The sequence below is a fragment of the Palaemon carinicauda genome, chromosome 2 (genome assembly GCF_036898095.1).
Source record: "Palaemon carinicauda isolate YSFRI2023 chromosome 2, ASM3689809v2, whole genome shotgun sequence".
Taxonomy (NCBI): Eukaryota; Metazoa; Arthropoda; class Malacostraca; order Decapoda; family Palaemonidae; genus Palaemon; species Palaemon carinicauda.
This window is the reverse complement of record NC_090726.1, coordinates 62,313,152-62,318,151: the sequence shown is the minus strand read 5'-3', so window position 1 is coordinate 62,318,151 and position 5,000 is coordinate 62,313,152. Positions and strand designations below refer to the sequence as shown.

General features: G+C 34.0%; 1 protein-coding gene across 1 annotated transcript in view; it reads left to right on the top strand.

Annotated features, from left to right (window-relative positions):
- The window catches only part of LOC137618051 (uncharacterized), a 142,659-nt gene that overhangs the window by 16,148 nt on the left and 121,511 nt on the right, over positions 1-5,000 (top strand). The window lies entirely within an intron of this gene.

Sequence of the window (5,000 nt, the reverse complement as noted above, 5' to 3'; positions counted from 1 at the left end):
TTAGAGAAGGCTAATGATAGAATACCAAGAGAAGTGATGTTTTGGTCCTTGAGGAAGAGGAAAGTCCCGGAGAAGTTCGTTAGAATGGTAGAGAAACAGAATACTTTAAAGTTAGTGTTGGATTACACCAGGGGTCAGCATTAAGACTGTTTATTTGTGTTGGTCTTAGCTGTCTTAAGTAAAGGGATCAGAAATGAAGAGTTGTGGGAGTTGCTATAAGTAGATGATTTAGTGATTACTGCTGAAAATTAAGAAAAATTACAAAGAGGGTGGTAGAGCGTCAAGAGACTCTGGAAAGGGGTGGTTTGGGGGTGAATGTGGATAAGAATGAATCCATGGTTAGGTAAGGAAGGTAAGGACAGATAGTCATACATGAAAGTAGAGGAGCAGTTATAAAACAAGTAGAACTATTTAGATACTTGAAATCTACTATAAATCAGGAGGGAGGAAGTAAGACTGAATTTGAGAATAGGATAAAAGCAGCATGGGGAAAGCGGAGGGAGCCAGCAGGAGTGGAATGTGATAAGAAAATAGCAATGAAGGTAAAAGTCAAGATCTATAGCACAGTAATAAGACCAGTGTTAATGTATGGATTGGAAACGTGGGCTCTAAGACGAAAAGAGAAAGCAAAGCTTGAGAGAAAAGAGATGAGAATGCTGAGGTGGATTATGGGAATATCAGCTTGAAAGATTGGAAAATGATGAAATAAAAGAATGGCAGGTGTAGTAAAGATCAACAGAGATGATAACAGTGTCACGACTGAGATGGTGTGGGCACATGTTGAGGATGGGTGGTGGGGAGGGAGTGAGGAGGGCTTGGGAGGAACCTGTTAGGGGGAGAACATCAAGAGGGAAGCCCAGAAGTAGATGGCGAGATAAGGTGAAGGATGATATGGAGAGAAGAGGTTTGGTGGAAGATGATGCCTTTGCATTGGAGAGGGAGCATCAGGTAGTCGACCCCTTAATGTAGGGATAACGGTGGAGGATTTATATATATATATATATATATATATATATATATATATATATATATATATATATATATATATATATATATGGTAGTCCACATAAGGAAAATTGAAAGATGTGTATATGTAGAAATGCTCTACAGTTTCGTCCGCCACTGGACCTCTTGTTGGAGCGTTTATTATGAAAAGAATAAATACACACGTTTGTACATACAAGAAAAGCTTCAAATCATAAAAAAATAAAAATATACTATTACTACCGAAAAGGCAAAAGTCACTTAACATGGGGATAAAACCAATAAAATTTGACATTACAAATTAACAAGAAAACAAGCAATGGAACGTTTGACAAGCACTTAAGAAAACCAAACCAGCCAAAAAACTATTGAATAACATTTTCGAGTTTGTACTGACACTTTATATTGTGTAAAATAGAATATATGCTTGGAGATAAATTAAAATTCGTATTCCTACTATAAAATATGCACGAGGCCTCAATGACATTTCTCTTTATAAAATCAGTGTTTTTGAACAAAATTTATGAATGTTGCCAATCTACTGGATAATTACATACAGTACATTATGTACACAACTGGCATTAATTTTGTTAATTGTTCATAAGTTATACTTATGATTTAAAATTCGTTTATCTGATGATTTTCTAGATTGTCCACAATAAAAAATGTCCACATCTACATCGTATCTTACAAACCATACCTTCATTACTGTCAGGTGTGTTACAAATTAGAGTTCTACCAATAGTATTCTGATAATAAAATGTAATATTAATCCCCAGCAATCTAAGAGGAGAGCGATTATAGATTCAAAATTAGGATGGTATGGTAGGAACAGAAAATTGGGTTTACTTATCCTATCCCTTTTGGGCGAATAAAATGTTTTTCTTGCAAATGTCAAGCATTTGTTTATGTCTTGTGTGCTAAAATTATTTTGAAAACCTATTTGATATATATTTCTAAATTCTTCGTCCATATATTCAGGACTGCAAATATTGAGGGCTCTTAGGAATATAAACCTTAATGCAGACAGCTTAACGTCTGATTTATGACATGAATAGTTATCTATTATAAGATTGATGTTTGTGGGTTTTCTGTATATCTTATATTTAAAATTAGAGTTCATAGTTGACCTTATGACTATCACATCTAAAAATGAAATAGCACCATTGTCTTCTTTTTCGACGGTAGAAGTTATGGAGGGGGACTAGATTCTTGAGATCACTTAAAATTTTATGAATATCAGAGCAAGCTTTCAGTATAGCAAATACATAGTCAACATATCTCACCCAGAAAATGTCGTCTAATAAAATTGCTCAAGCTATTCCATATAAATGTTAGATAAAACTGGTGACAAACAATTCCTCATCTGCATCCCAATTTTTTTCTGTAAAATCTTCCATCAAATGTAAAACTAGTGTCGACAACACATAGTCTAATTAAGTCCAAGATTACATGACCTATGACGTATTCTTCCTTATTACTAACATATGAGAAGGGTCGATACGGATTCGGAAGCCACACCATGAATAAAGTGCCGCCCAGAACCAAGCCCCGGAAATTCAAGACCACCTCGATCCCTATAAGAGGGGCGGCCTAAGTTACATACTCTGATCCCAACAATCATGTGACTCAAACAGTTCCTAGACGCTTACGCCATTCACCACCAAACACATAGACAATTAATTCTCAGTTGATTAAGCATTAAATGGTCCACTAGAGGCTCAAAATGGAGATTTACATCCCCGAAGCTGTCCATTACATTCCCATCTCTCATTGGGTCTCGTAATTAGCATTTGCCACTGTAATAGAACGCACGTCAATAGCCTGCTATTATTTCCTTTTCGTAACTTATTCGATAAAGAAAACTCCAGAATGTGTCGGTAACCGTTATTACAGAACATTACAATTGTTGATATAAGGAAGCTTATAGGTAACGTCTGTCCTAAAGAAGACAGAAATATTAGAAAACTGAAAAAAATATGTCCCAATTCAATTACGCTAAAGTACAGATAACTTTAAACGAGCCCAGTCTAAAACCAAGTCTCCATCCCAATTTATAAAAATAATAATAATAATAATAATAATAATAATAATAATAATAATAATAATAATAATAATAATAATAATAATAATAATACTACCAGTAATAATAATAACTCCACAAAATCTCACTTATACCAGATTCCCTCCACTGTACACATATATGTTTATAATTCATATAAGTGCATGATGTATATATAAGGATAACCCCTCTGTAATCTTTGACCTTGAAAAGTCAAACTTGGCAAAGTGAATTAGTAGCCATGAAAAGGTTGTCTGTTGTCAGTCTCCAATTATACCTCCCAAAAGTCACTTAACTTTGAGTCTGATTAATTTCATCTAAAATCTAATAATTACATGGGCATAATTAATGTTTTTATCAATTTTCAACTAAAGCTGTTAATTATTTATCACGAAATACCGTTAACAGAGCAAATCTAAAAACAGATAAGACAATAAAAAAAGTTATAAAAAACATCAGAAACATTCTAGAGAAGGTAAATAATACACAAGAAAAAAAAAATCGTAACATTTTTACAATATTAAAACTCTTGAATTATTAAGTCATACAACTTCAAGATGTCTCAAGAATGGCTCTTTCACATTATTAGAAGTAATGGAGAGAAGGGGGGGGGGGGGAGGGTGGTGGAATGTATGTTTAGGAACTTGCTTTCTGAAGTTCTCTAATTGATATAGTTAGAGTTATTTAAGATAACACTCAGCGAGAAAAAACTCTGAAACCGTATTTAATATTAATGACAATACGGGAATCTACTGAGTAGCTGTACTAGGATTCGGTTCAAACAGCAAAGGCAGGAAGTTGAAGAAATGGTTGATGGAATAAGACGGCAAGGAGTCCCATGATTGATACTTTTCCATTTTGAACGGCAAAGTCTAGTACTATAGTCCATTTTTTTGATCGAGGCAGATTTGCACCGACTCGCAACGGTGCCCTTTTAGCTCGGAAAAGTTTCCTGATCGCTGATAGGTTAGAATTATCTTGTCCAACCAATCAGCGATTAGGACACTTTTCCGAGCTAAAAGGGCACCGCTGCGAGTCGGTGCAAATATGCCTCGCTAAAAGGAATGGACTATATTGTACTACTATTATAAAGTATTTTTGGGCTCGAGCCATGTCGTCCTCATGGAAGTTCCCTTCGGAAGCTTCCTACTGTATTTTTATATCTTACGACTGTTCGTCAAACTATTCCTTAAGTAAATTCCCAACATAAAGGAGAAAACAAATGCTGGTGAATCATCATAAGATGAGGATGATAATGACACCACTCTTTCCCGCTATGTGAGCCATGTATTATCGGGGAGCCAAATATGCATAGTAATAAGTAACACTTTTGGAGGCGATAATAATAATAATAATAATAATAATAGAAGCTGTAACTCGGCGTTACACCAATTGAATTTTAATCGGTAAAGTGAAGTAACAATGAGTTTAATCAATACTTATATGGCCACCATAAAAAAAATCGCTGCCGCTTTTAAGCCCCTTGAACATCTGTGGCCAGTCAGTGGGGGCTAGCATCCTCACTCCATAAATACTTGCTGAAATCGGGGAGGGTAACTCTTTGTAGTTACCCCTTGAAGGAGGAAGGAGGAAAGGGCATTCTATAAATATATACATATATATATATATATATATATATATATACATATACATATATTTATACATATACATATATATATATATATATACATATATATACATATACATATATGTATATATACTGTATATATATGTATATATATACACATACATATACATATATATACATATATATATATATATATATATATATATATATATATATATATATACACTTATAAAATTTGGCAAAATTTGGAGATTATTCAAGATGTCTCAAAGGTCGTCGTTTTGAATGCAACAAAGATATGAAATCTTCAAATAAATGCCGTAGAATTTACCAAGCGTAGTACTATTACCTCACTTCAATTTTGTT